Source organism: Tenebrio molitor, unplaced genomic scaffold (assembly GCF_963966145.1).
Source record: "Tenebrio molitor unplaced genomic scaffold, icTenMoli1.1 SCAFFOLD_445, whole genome shotgun sequence".
Taxonomy (NCBI): Eukaryota; Metazoa; Arthropoda; class Insecta; order Coleoptera; family Tenebrionidae; genus Tenebrio; species Tenebrio molitor.
Genome location: NW_027184148.1, coordinates 6,507 through 20,562, shown reverse-complemented (window position 1 = coordinate 20,562; position 14,056 = coordinate 6,507). Strand labels below are relative to the sequence as shown.

General features: G+C 39.4%; 2 non-coding genes across 2 annotated transcripts; both read left to right on the top strand.

The window, feature by feature from the left end:
- Window positions 1–241: 241 nt before the first annotated feature.
- LOC138140861 (5S ribosomal RNA) lies at window positions 242–361 on the top strand. Its single transcript, XR_011162773.1, has one exon. It is a non-coding gene; the product is annotated as a 5S ribosomal RNA (ribosomal RNA).
- Window positions 362–10,525: 10,164 nt separating this feature from the next.
- LOC138140860 (5S ribosomal RNA) lies at window positions 10,526–10,645 on the top strand. Its single transcript, XR_011162772.1, has one exon. It is a non-coding gene; the product is annotated as a 5S ribosomal RNA (ribosomal RNA).
- Window positions 10,646–14,056: the final 3,411 nt, after the last annotated feature.

Here is a 14,056-nt window from a genome sequence, read left to right as displayed (position 1 = left end):
CCGCCGCCGGCGGTCGAAAAATGTGCGACGCGGGAGATCGCCAGTCCGTCTAGTAGTCTCTCTTGTCGTTAGAGCGTGACGTGGTGGTTGTTGTGGGATTTCCCGTTAGTTCGGTCCGACGTCGGTCGTCAGAGGGTAAGTGCATACGGAAACGAAACGCATCGCGTTTTGATGTTCATATTCGTGCATCGGAATGTTAAAAGCAATATATTTTACACCAACGATCACACCTAAACACCATGGCAACGGCCATACCACGTTGAAAAGCACCGGTTCTCGTCCGATCACCGAAGTTAAGCAACGTCGGGCGCGGTCAGTACTTGGATGGGTGACCGCTTGGGAACACCGCGTGCCGTTGCCCCCCAACACTTTTTGTTTTTTTTTGAAATCCATAGCAACCACCGAACCGATTTGTTTTTCGTGCAGGTATTCGGAAACATGCACAGACCCGTATAATGTAGATTCATAGCTTTAAGTACTAGATAATTAAGAAAACAATTTTTTTTGTCGATTAATTGTAAACAATTGCAGAATAAAAACTCGTCAAACGGTAAAGGTTGTCGTTCGATCACCGAAGGTAAGCCACGCGGGCAGCGGTCAGCACTTGGACGGGTGACCGGTTCATTATATTCCTTCCGTGAGTTTAACAAAGATAACATATGCAAATGTCGTAAGTGCGACGAGGAAGACGGCGATCTTTTAATGTAAAAAAAATATATATTAGGTTACGCGTACATGCCACTTTGACTGCTGCTTTATTTTTTTGGTTTTTAAATAATTAGAGATCTGAATTCAACATATCAGTTCTATGTTATAATGGACAGACAATGTTGTATTCTTGGCCCCTAACACGTTAAGACCAACATAAAAACTAGAATAACTTACCATTCGTTAAACGTTAAACAATTTCGAACCACGTTTTTTTGAGCTCGAACAAACTCATAACACAACACTCATTTATTAGTCACTGGACCATTGTAAAACGAGAAGAGAGAAAAACCATGCGAAACTATTTTTAAAACGAAGAGAATAAAGGTTTTAAATGGTAGGGCTGTATGACAGACTTGTCAATTATCGTGGGGGGTACGGCTGAGATTTATGACGAAATCGAGCGGCGCCGGCGGTCGGTCACTTTCACGAAAGAGGTCTAAACACGGGTCGTTTACGATACCCTCTGGTTACTAGAAAAGTTCTAGACAGATGTTTGTCGGCTTTTCGAGGTATTTATTTGTGAGTCCAAAGACTCAATGGAGTAATATCGGACTGAAATTCCAAGATTTTGCTGTGTAATCCAAAAAACTATGTTCCTCGTAACATTTAACGATGTGTTAATTCAACTATTATTTTAATTTTTCGTATACGTATTTATACTAAAAAGTACAGCGCTTCCAACAGTGAATTGTGAATTGAAAATGTTTCAAAGAAAGATCGATAGTTTTGAAAAAAATTACATATTAATAAATTTAGATAGATTTAGAAGTATACATTGCACTTACTTTTCAAAATTATTGTACTTCTGATTTGGTTGAAATAACATAATATGTAGCAGTCATAGTCTTGTGTACATTGCAGTCGCGGCTGGTGTTGGGTAAAACCTTTATTTTTTAGGGGGTCATTACCCAAATGACCTCATGGACCAGCCGTTCCTGTTAGGTTTTATATATCAAATTGATTCGTCTGTCTTTTTCATCATGCCTTCGAAAAGCGAGCTCCTGTTTCGCCAAAGTAACTGTGACGTCAATTAAATACGATAATAAAATTCGGTTTTTCCGAACTTATTGTGAGTGAGAGCAGTGAGAGCATCTTCTTTTCGTATCCCACCTCCACCCGGCGGCAGTAGTGCAGTGCTTATCAACATAATTACCGGCGTCTCGCCTCCACATTTTGACTTTTTTGTGTTTTATGTGTTCTCTAAGTCCAAAATTTTTAAATTTTTAAAAAGAGATTGCGGTACTATTCCTGTTGCTGAAATTATAATAATATATTTATTAATTTTTGTATTATATGTCTGTGTTATATTGTGTGAATTTGGAACAGCTATATCTAAAAGATATGCTTGCTTTTGTTGTTTATTTAAAATAATAATGTCTGGTCTGTTATGCTGAATGTGAATGTCAGTTAAAACTGTGCGATCAAAATATAATTTGTAATTGTCATTTTCTAAACAACTTTCTGGTTTATAAATGTAATGTGGTTGTGTATCCTTTAATAAATTGAATTTAACTGCTAAATTCATGTGTATAATTTTTGCGAATATATCATGACGTTTTTTATATTCGCTGTGAGCCAAAACGGTGCAAGATCTTGTATTGCAAATATAAAACCCTCAGCTCTTTAAAATATCTCCCATGTAAAGACTTTTGTTTTATATTTGCTATAGTGTCATATCACGAGCTCTATTGAGAAAATAATTTTTTAGTGAAGCAATTTGATTGTGTTGTAGAATTTCTAGATTTGAAAAACCCCTACCACCATTTTCGCGTGGTAAATTAAATCTTTCAACAGCAGATTTGGGGTGATGTTTACAAAATTTTGTAAAGAGAACTCTAGTTTGAATATTTATATTCTTTAAATTAGTTTTGGACCATTTTATAACACCAAAAGAATAGATTTAATTTGATTTGATTGATTAATACCTAAATATTTATAAAATTCTCCTTTATTTAAATTTTTAATGATTTCTCCTTCTTTAGTTATATATTCTAAATTTTCGTAATGACCACGACATATTGATTGATTTTCAGTTATTGTTAAGTTTTATGTCATCCATATAAAGAAGGTGATTTAATTTAATATTAATTTTATAAATTTTAAGAATTTTAATTAACCATGAATGTGGTACTGAATCATAGGCTTTTTTGTAGTCTATGAATTGTTGTTGCATTATTTTCCAAACGTTTGAGACTTAAAATATTCGTCAAATGTTCTTCTTTTTTTAAATCAGAATACCCCTGACAAATCCGAACATTTTGTTTTGCGGTAGATAAAAGTAAACATGGGCCAAGACAGAATATTAATATTCGGTGTGGAATTTTCCTGCGTTCTTGTTCATTTCTATCGAAGTGCTCACGAAAAGTTGTGAATATCAACACTTTGTAATTGTCGTAGTGAAAAATAAAAAAGATAGCTATGGGGCACAACTTATTTCGCACTTCATTAGAAAAGTAACAGTATTAAAATAAAAAAAATATTTTTCTAAATTTCGAACGTTAGGTCTATCCTGACCAGCCGCCAATTAGTGGTATTATTTTATTTTTTGCTGTTTTCCACAATAGTTATTTTTATATTAAATCATTGATTCAAAAAATTGAAATTAAAAATTCAAATTTTTGAAGGAACTCTGAAGTTTCAATGCAGTGACCATGTTGCTAGGTAACTAATAAAAAACAGTGCGTGAAATGAAAAACAGAAATAGTCGTATGCGTTTTGTATGGTTTCTATGGTTTCGATCTTACTAACAATGCAATGAAAATGACCCACTTCAGGCACAGATAACTATGCGTGAATTTCAATTTTTTGAATCAATTATATAAAAACAAAATTGATTTGGCGGCCGCTACACAAAAGTGGTGGGAGGCGAGAACCTGTTTCCGCCGGTCAATTTTAAAATTAATAAATTTTCCCTGGATACGTATTCGACTTATCCGGTACGAGTTATTTTTAAATTAACTTAATGGCCCGTTGCTCTTGTTCTTTTTACATTGAATATGCGATGTTTTGGCATCGTTAGCAATAGTACAATACTCACGCATTTTTAATCTAAAATTAACAAAACTTGAATGGATCGGGATTATCACACTTCTGAATTGAAGTTTTCATTCGTTTAAAATATAATTGATAGTAATACGTAATGCGGATTGCCTAAACGTTGCTTCCATCACGTCAACATCACACATTCACGTTCGCCCGTAGAAATGGCGTGATGCACACGAAATCGATCCAAAAAGGCTCATAATATTTGTGTCACGCGAATCTACGTCGAAAACTAGAAAAAAAAAAAATTCAATTCGAATTTCAATAATCGAAACGATGCGTCGTCGATACTAAACGTAGGTAGTAACTAAAGTGTGATCGGGTGCGATAAAAGTGTCCGTCAATAATCATCATCCGACAATCATTTAATAGACGAACGCTAATTTTTGGCACTCACTCGGACGACAGAACCAGTCCAGACGGAAACCGGGGCGCGGGGTGGGTGGGTGGTTGTATGTCCGTGAATCTGTCCGGCGCGCGTCAACATTTCAGTTATCGTCGCGAGAGTTAAAACGAAAGGTGGTTAGTGTGAAAGTGACGTTTTTTCGTGGAGACACGTTACGAAGGGTGAGTACCTAATATAATATAAAACCAACCGAAAACCCACAATAGTGCCCCGGTTTATTATCGTGAATAGGTGTTTGGTAAATATTTTCTGTATTCCAACTAGCAAGTCTTTTATCAAAAAACTCCGGCAACATGGCTATTGTGGTATTGTTGATACCACCTAACTGAAGAACTTAGTTAATAACTAAGTCGACGATTTTATCGGGAAATTGAACGGAGAAACAAAAATAGCTCTTAGCGACAGTTGCCTGAAGTCGCAAATAACGGCGATTGACGAAATCACGTTTTTTTTATTTTAATTCCAATGAACAATACACAGGGTCACAATTATCTGTTATGTATTCTATAATGTTTTGCAAAGTAAATAATGTGAGTTGTCATGCGTAATATTAATTAGCTAAGTAATTTTTGCAAGTATTTTATGTCAGATATGCAATGTATAATAACGTAATGTTGCAAAGTATTTTAATTTTTATGCTAGGTAGAGATAATAACTCGACAATAACTCTTCTCTAATGAAAAAAAAAATAGAAAATGATTTAGGAACATAAAAAATCTCATTAAAACAGGAACAATTGAAATTAAAATAAACATAACATTCTGTACTAAAGTACAGTTTTGTTCACTCCTTTTTTCAAAGTCTTCTGTCCTCTCATTTGCACATACTGCTATTCCAAAACAGTGAAATTGTCTGTTTCAGGGAATCCTTAACGTTCCTTGCTAATGTCAACAACGTTTTCGATGAAACAAAGAGTCGGAAAAATGTCGGCTCATTGTATTCAATAACATACGCGACTACAAAACCATCTGTATCATTTGTAGGAATCGCGGTTTTTTCGATGAGAATTCGTTCTAATTTTTTCTTTCTTAAAAAAGCTAAGTAATTTTAATTTCACTAAAGATGAACATTTAGGCTATATGCTGGGTAATGCAAATCCATCAACCATCAACTAGGTTGTTCAGCAGATGTACGATTGTTTATTTGATTTCTTCTTCCGAAGAGTTGTATTCTGGCAAAATAGAAATTTATTCATAACATAACCTCAATCAACTAAATTATTTCGAATACAATAACCACATAACTACAAGTTGGATAGGCATGGGTGCAAAATACCGATAATGCATGAAACCTAATAATAATAATAATGACATAATAAAAGTTAATTAAAAATCGCTGTTTCACGTCTTTTTCTTTTTTGTTCGAGAGTTTTTGTGGTTCTGAAAAGAACCGTTTATAAATGTGTCGAAAACGAAAAACATCTATTTCGAACTGGTGTACTTGGTGACGGCTTTGGTACCTTCGGAGACGGCGTGCTTGGCCAACTCACCGGGCAACAACAGACGCACGGCAGTTTGAATTTCTCTGCTGGTGATCGTCGAACGTTTGTTGTAGTGTGCCAGACGGGAAGCTTCAGCGGCGATACGTTCGAAGATGTCGTTCACGAAACTGTTCATTATGCTCATAGCCTTACTAGAGATACCGGTGTCGGGATGGACTTGTTTCAACACCTTGTAGATGTAGATGGCATAGCTCTCCTTCCTCCTGCGCTTCTTTTTTTTGTCGCTCTTGGAAATGTTCTTCTGAGCTTTCCCGGCCTTCTTGGCTGCCTTACCACTTGTCTTCGGCGGCATTTTTCAATTCAATTCGATTCAACAAACTCGCGAACTGCTCTGACTCGTGTGCGTGCGTTAACTTTGCACCACCACCTTTCTGATAGGTAGTGTGTTCACCAGAACCCCACCTGAAAACGGGCTCCCACCAATCGTCACGTCCTATTCTCCTATCACGGAGGCTATAAATTCGAAGCACAGCTACCAGCTTTTACAATCGACGAGTCCCGTCCGTCAGTTTTATTACTTCTCGTGGTGTCTAACGAACGAACTTAAAATGTCAGGTCGCGGTAAAGGAGGTAAAGTGAAGGGAAAAGCGAAATCCCGTTCGAGCCGTGCCGGTCTCCAGTTTCCGGTGGGTAGGATACATCGTCTTCTCAGAAAAGGAAATTACGCGGAACGCGTCGGTGCAGGAGCTCCCGTCTATTTGGCCGCCGTCATGGAGTACTTAGCCGCCGAAGTTCTAGAATTGGCAGGAAACGCTGCCCGTGACAACAAGAAGACACGTATTATACCGCGTCATCTGCAGCTGGCCATCAGAAACGACGAGGAATTGAACAAACTCCTGTCCGGAGTTACGATCGCCCAAGGCGGTGTCTTACCCAACATTCAGGCCGTACTTTTACCCAAAAAAACCGAGAAGAAACCTTAAACGAACGATCGATCCATCTCCGTGGCGAAAACTCAAAATATCGGCCCTTCTCAGGGCCACTATAGCTTTTTTTTTTCGTAAAATGACCGATGCATCTTTTCTTTTTGTATTATTATCATTTACGACTGCAATGCCAAAAGGAAAGCAAGGGGTGTTTACGATCTTGGTACATTTATCAGGTAGTCAGTTAGTAATAATTGTCCGTTGTTTCTCGAAAGAACATCATGTTTCTTTTTTTTCCTCTTATTTTTATTTTGTGGTTCTGAAAAGAACCGATTTTGTATTTCGTATTTTATTCTGGTTTTCTCGAACGGTGAAGAGCGCCAGGAAATTAACCTCCGAAACCGTAGAGGGTGCGTCCTTGACGTTTCAAAGCGTAGACGACGTCCATCGCTGTCACGGTTTTACGTTTGGCGTGTTCCGTGTAGGTGACGGCATCTCGGATGACATTTTCCAAGAACACTTTCAGGACTCCGCGAGTTTCTTCGTAGATCAAACCGGAAATACGTTTCACGCCGCCACGACGAGCCAATCTTCTGATAGCGGGTTTCGTGATGCCCTGGATGTTGTCACGCAGGACTTTGCGATGACGCTTCGCTCCTCCTTTTCCCAATCCTTTGCCTCCTTTACCGCGACCGGTCATCTTTTCAGATTATTTCAACTGACACAAAATACCTGCACACCTCGTCCCTAGGAAGTCAACTACCGCAAAATTTCAACTAACGGAGCCTTATATAGATTCAACGGTTCACCATCGACCAATCGACGAAGTCAGCCGTTGACTTTGTTCACGTATAAAAGTACAATTTAATATGGCGGAATTTTTAGTACCCGTTTACCTTTCGACGCGTGCACGTCTAACGATCGTCAGAGTCGATTTTAATAATTGTCAGTTTTGTTTTTCATTCGTTTCATTCGAAATGGCCAGGACCAAGCAGACCGCACGCAAGTCCACCGGAGGAAAAGCCCCCAGGAAACAACTGGCTACCAAAGCGGCCAGGAAAAGCGCTCCCGCCACTGGCGGCGTCAAGAAGCCCCACCGTTACAGACCTGGTACCGTGGCTCTGCGTGAGATCCGTCGTTACCAGAAAAGTACCGAGTTGCTCATCCGCAAGCTTCCCTTTCAACGTTTGGTGAGGGAGATCGCTCAGGATTTCAAAACCGATTTGCGCTTCCAAAGCTCCGCCGTGATGGCCCTCCAGGAAGCGAGCGAAGCTTACTTGGTCGGTCTGTTCGAGGACACGAATTTGTGCGCCATCCACGCCAAACGTGTAACCATCATGCCAAAGGACATCCAACTTGCCAGACGTATTCGGGGTGAACGCGCTTAAATTTTTCCACATCGTGTTTCGGAAGAACAACACGAAACACGAATTTTATAACAAAAAAATCGGTTCTTTTCAGAACCTCAAACTTTACAGGCAAAAAAAAAAATATATCGCCCTTCAACCGGAAATGAATAAAATAAAAATGTCAATAATCGGTCGGTCCTCTCGATTCGGGTTGGGTTGCGGTCGTTCGTAAAATTTTATTGCATCCTGTCATCACCTACCTGCCAGCTGATGCTATCTATTTTATTTGGTTTCGCCGTAAGGATAGTTTTATTTCTTTTTTTCGTCGTAGATTATCGTGTGGCCCTGAAAAGGGCCATTTGTGCGTGCCCCGTTGCCGGTAGTACGATGATGACGTCGGAACGAGGCACAGCCGAACGAACATGAGTCGAGTATCCATCCACGTTTCTCACTTTTTCCTCTTCGGCGAAGCGGCCTTTTTCACCTTGACAGGAATGGCTTTGGCTGTCTTGGGTTTGGGTGCTTTGGGTTTTTTAGTCGGACCAGCCTTGTTAGATTTCTTCGCTTTGGAAGGCGATCGGGGTTTCGGGGCGGCTCTAGTTTTCTTTTCTGCCGAGGAGGCGGCCGATTTCTTGGCTTTCGCTGCGGCGGCGGAGGCAGCGACGGCGCTCTTCTTTTCGGCAGCAGTCTTCTTCGCTTTGGGGGAGGCTTGTTTTTTGGCTGTCTTCGAGGAAGCCTTGTCGGAAGTCGTCGCGACGGCGGTACGTTTGGCGGATGATTTTTTCGTCTTGGATGCGGCGGACGAAGCGGGTTTCCTCTTGTCGGAGGCGGAGGCGACTTTGGCACCACCGGAGGTGGACGAGGCGAGCTTGAACGAACCCGACGGCCCTTACCTTTCGTCTGAACCAGAGATCCCGACGCCACGGCGCCTTTCAGATATTTCTTGATGAAAGGGGCGACCTTTTCGGCGTCGACTTTGTAATTTGCGGCGACGAACTTCTTGATGGCCTGAAGAGACGATCCTCCGCGTTCCTTGAGTCCCTTGATGGCGTTGTTTACCATCTCGGATGTCGGAGGATGGGACGGTTTCGCCCTGGGATTTTTCGCTTTTTTCTCTTTCTTCGCGTGGGATTGAGGGGTGGCAGCGGAACCGGTGGTGACCGATGATGCTGTTTGATTTTCGACGTCGGCCATCTTTCACGTTAAAACGTTAAAAGTTAATAATAATTATTGAAAAAACACTTGCTCACACACGTACACTTCGAGCACCTCGTGAACGAGAATTGAACAAAAAAATTTTCTAAGTCTTTATAAAATAGTCGCCACTGCGGACGGAAGACTGAACGCGCACCGCGTCCGCCGTCGAAGAAATTGCAGGCCTCGGAATCGTTGCCCGCGTGATGGCATCGTCCTCTTTCCTCGATCACCATCGCCACCGTGTGATCAAGCTGGCCGAACTCGGTTTCCGAAGTTTCCCTGGAGATAGCGAAGTTCGTCTCGGAACGTCGGTGGGTTTCGAATCAGGTACACGCCCCTCCAACCACCAGCCCTAAATCCGGGTCGTCACGGTTTCGATTCGGGACCGACGGTTTACGTCGGCGGTGCGGGGTAGACGCGTCGATTCCGGGAATCCATATTTCGTTCGCCGAAATATTGGTCCATCTCTTCCCGGAATACCGCGCCACCTTCTCGATTTTACGACATCTTCGCGTCGCCAAACGCTTCCGAAACGGTCGAAGCACAGAAAGGACCTGGTGTTCGAACCGAGGCAATTCCGACAACAGGATGCCGCGAACCGCCTCTCCGACGTTCAGGTCGATCGTTTTCGGCGGAAGTTGAAACGGGACGAGTCGACGACGGGTCCCGTTGCCGTCCGGACCCTTCGGGACGGCCGAAAGTCCGTCGAGAGGATCATCCGAAAGGAGACGGTCTTCATCGTCCGACCGATGCCGCACCTACGAGTTTTCCGATATTTTCTTCGACGGATCTTCAGGTTTTCTTCCTTTCTTCCGTCTTTCTCTCTTCGTAATTTCGTGTCCGACCTGCGTCGTCCGAAGTCGGGGTGAAGATCGAAGAAAAAACGCCAAAAATAACAACTCGTCAGCCACGCACACCGCGTTCGAATGTCTAACGGTCCAACTTGGATTTTCGAAGATCGCCGAATCCGAGGGACGATAAATAATAATAATAATAATAATAATGGTAATAAATAATAATGTTAATAATAATAATAATGATATGATGATTATAACGATAATTATTATAGATAGGTAAATAGAAACACAGGTCTCCTCTCGAAAATCGGAACTTCCTGATATTACTTACATATTTCGGTCGATCCAAATGTGGGAATCTCGTCGTCGTCGGAGCAAGCAGCGCGGTAGGTGGGGTGAAATTCTGGATTTTCCACCGCCGCCGGCGGTCGAAAAATGTGCGACGCGGGAGATCGCCAGTCCGTCTAGTAGTCTCTCTTGTCGTTAGAGCGTGACGTGGTGGTTGTTGTGGGATTTCCCGTTAGTTCGGTCCGACGTCGGTCGTCAGAGGGTAAGTGCATACGGAAACGAAACGCATCGCGTTTTGATGTTCATATTCGTGCATCGGAATGTTAAAAGCAATATATTTTACACCAACGATCACACCTAAACACCACGGCAACGGCCATACCACGTTGAAAAGCACCGGTTCTCGTCCGATCACCGAAGTTAAGCAACGTCGGGCGCGGTCAGTACTTGGATGGGTGACCGCTTGGGAACACCGCGTGCCGTTGCCCCCCAACACTTTTTGTTTTTTTTTGAAATCCATAGCAACCACCGAACCGATTTGTTTTTCGTGCAGGTATTCGGAAACATGCACAGACCCGTATAATGTAGATTCATAGCTTTAAGTACTAGATAATTAAGAAAACAATTTTTTTTGTCGATTAATTGTAAACAATTGCAGAATAAAAACTCGTCAAACGGTAAAGGTTGTCGTTCGATCACCGAAGGTAAGCCACGCGGGCAGCGGTCAGCACTTGGACGGGTGACCGGTTCATTATATTCCTTCCGTGAGTTTAACAAAGATAACATATGCAAATGTCGTAAGTGCGACGAGGAAGACGGCGATCTTTTAATGTAAAAAAAATATATATTAGGTTACGCGTACATGCCACTTTGACTGCTGCTTTATTTTTTTGGTTTTTAAATAATTAGAGATCTGAATTCAACATATCAGTTCTATGTTATAATGGACAGACAATGTTGTATTCTTGGCCCCTAACACGTTAAGACCAACATAAAAACTAGAATAACTTACCATTCGTTAAACGTTAAACAATTTCGAACCACGTTTTTTTGAGCTCGAACAAACTCATAACACAACACTCATTTATTAGTCACTGGACCATTGTAAAACGAGAAGAGAGAAAAACCATGCGAAACTATTTTTAAAACGAAGAGAATAAAGGTTTTAAATGGTAGGGCTGTATGACAGACTTGTCAATTATCGTGGGGGGTACGGCTGAGATTTATGACGAAATCGAGCGGCGCCGGCGGTCGGTCACTTTCACGAAAGAGGTCTAAACACGGGTCGTTTACGATACCCTCTGGTTACTAGAAAAGTTCTAGACAGATGTTTGTCGGCTTTTCGAGGTATTTATTTGTGAGTCCAAAGACTCAATGGAGTAATATCGGACTGAAATTCCAAGATTTTGCTGTGTAATCCAAAAAACTATGTTCCTCGTAACATTTAACGATGTGTTAATTCAACTATTATTTTAATTTTTCGTATACGTATTTATACTAAAAAGTACAGCGCTTCCAACAGTGAATTGTGAATTGAAAATGTTTCAAAGAAAGATCGATAGTTTTGAAAAAAATTACATATTAATAAATTTAGATAGATTTAGAAGTATACATTGCACTTACTTTTCAAAATTATTGTACTTCTGATTTGGTTGAAATAACATAATATGTAGCAGTCATAGTCTTGTGTACATTGCAGTCGCGGCTGGTGTTGGGTAAAACCTTTATTTTTTAGGGGGTCATTACCCAAATGACCTCATGGACCAGCCGTTCCTGTTAGGTTTTATATATCAAATTGATTCGTCTGTCTTTTTCATCATGCCTTCGAAAAGCGAGCTCCTGTTTCGCCAAAGTAACTGTGACGTCAATTAAATACGATAATAAAATTCGGTTTTTCCGAACTTATTGTGAGTGAGAGCAGTGAGAGCATCTTCTTTTCGTATCCCACCTCCACCCGGCGGCAGTAGTGCAGTGCTTATCAACATAATTACCGGCGTCTCGCCTCCACATTTTGACTTTTTTGTGTTTTATGTGTTCTCTAAGTCCAAAATTTTTAAATTTTTAAAAAGAGATTGCGGTACTATTCCTGTTGCTGAAATTATAATAATATATTTATTAATTTTTGTATTATATGTCTGTGTTATATTGTGTGAATTTGGAACAGCTATATCTAAAAGATATGCTTGCTTTTGTTGTTTATTTAAAATAATAATGTCTGGTCTGTTATGCTGAATGTGAATGTCAGTTAAAACTGTGCGATCAAAATATAATTTGTAATTGTCATTTTCTAAACAACTTTCTGGTTTATAAATGTAATGTGGTTGTGTATCCTTTAATAAATTGAATTTAACTGCTAAATTCATGTGTATAATTTTTGCGAATATATCATGACGTTTTTTATATTCGCTGTGAGCCAAAACGGTGCAAGATCTTGTATTGCAAATATAAAACCCTCAGCTCTTTAAAATATCTCCCATGTAAAGACTTTTGTTTTATATTTGCTATAGTGTCATATCACGAGCTCTATTGAGAAAATAATTTTTTAGTGAAGCAATTTGATTGTGTTGTAGAATTTCTAGATTTGAAAAACCCCTACCACCATTTTCGCGTGGTAAATTAAATCTTTCAACAGCAGATTTGGGGTGATGTTTACAAAATTTTGTAAAGAGAACTCTAGTTTGAATATTTATATTCTTTAAATTAGTTTTGGACCATTTTATAACACCAAAAGAATAGATTTAATTTGATTTGATTGATTAATACCTAAATATTTATAAAATTCTCCTTTATTTAAATTTTTAATGATTTCTCCTTCTTTAGTTATATATTCTAAATTTTCGTAATGACCACGACATATTGATTGATTTTCAGTTATTGTTAAGTTTTATGTCATCCATATAAAGAAGGTGATTTAATTTAATATTAATTTTATAAATTTTAAGAATTTTAATTAACCATGAATGTGGTACTGAATCATAGGCTTTTTTGTAGTCTATGAATTGTTGTTGCATTATTTTCCAAACGTTTGAGACTTAAAATATTCGTCAAATGTTCTTCTTTTTTTAAATCAGAATACCCCTGACAAATCCGAACATTTTGTTTTGCGGTAGATAAAAGTAAACATGGGCCAAGACAGAATATTAATATTCGGTGTGGAATTTTCCTGCGTTCTTGTTCATTTCTATCGAAGTGCTCACGAAAAGTTGTGAATATCAACACTTTGTAATTGTCGTAGTGAAAAATAAAAAAGATAGCTATGGGGCACAACTTATTTCGCACTTCATTAGAAAAGTAACAGTATTAAAATAAAAAAAATATTTTTCTAAATTTCGAACGTTAGGTCTATCCTGACCAGCCGCCAATTAGTGGTATTATTTTATTTTTTGCTGTTTTCCACAATAGTTATTTTTATATTAAATCATTGATTCAAAAAATTGAAATTAAAAATTCAAATTTTTGAAGGAACTCTGAAGTTTCAATGCAGTGACCATGTTGCTAGGTAACTAATAAAAAACAGTGCGTGAAATGAAAAACAGAAATAGTCGTATGCGTTTTGTATGGTTTCTATGGTTTCGATCTTACTAACAATGCAATGAAAATGACCCACTTCAGGCACAGATAACTATGCGTGAATTTCAATTTTTTGAATCAATTATATAAAAACAAAATTGATTTGGCGGCCGCTACACAAAAGTGGTGGGAGGCGAGAACCTGTTTCCGCCGGTCAATTTTAAAATTAATAAATTTTCCCTGGATACGTATTCGACTTATCCGGTACGAGTTATTTTTAAATTAACTTAATGGCCCGTTGCTCTTGTTCTTTTTACATTGAATATGCGATGTTTTGGCATCGTTAGCAATAGTACAATACTCACGCATTTTTAATCTAAAATTAACAA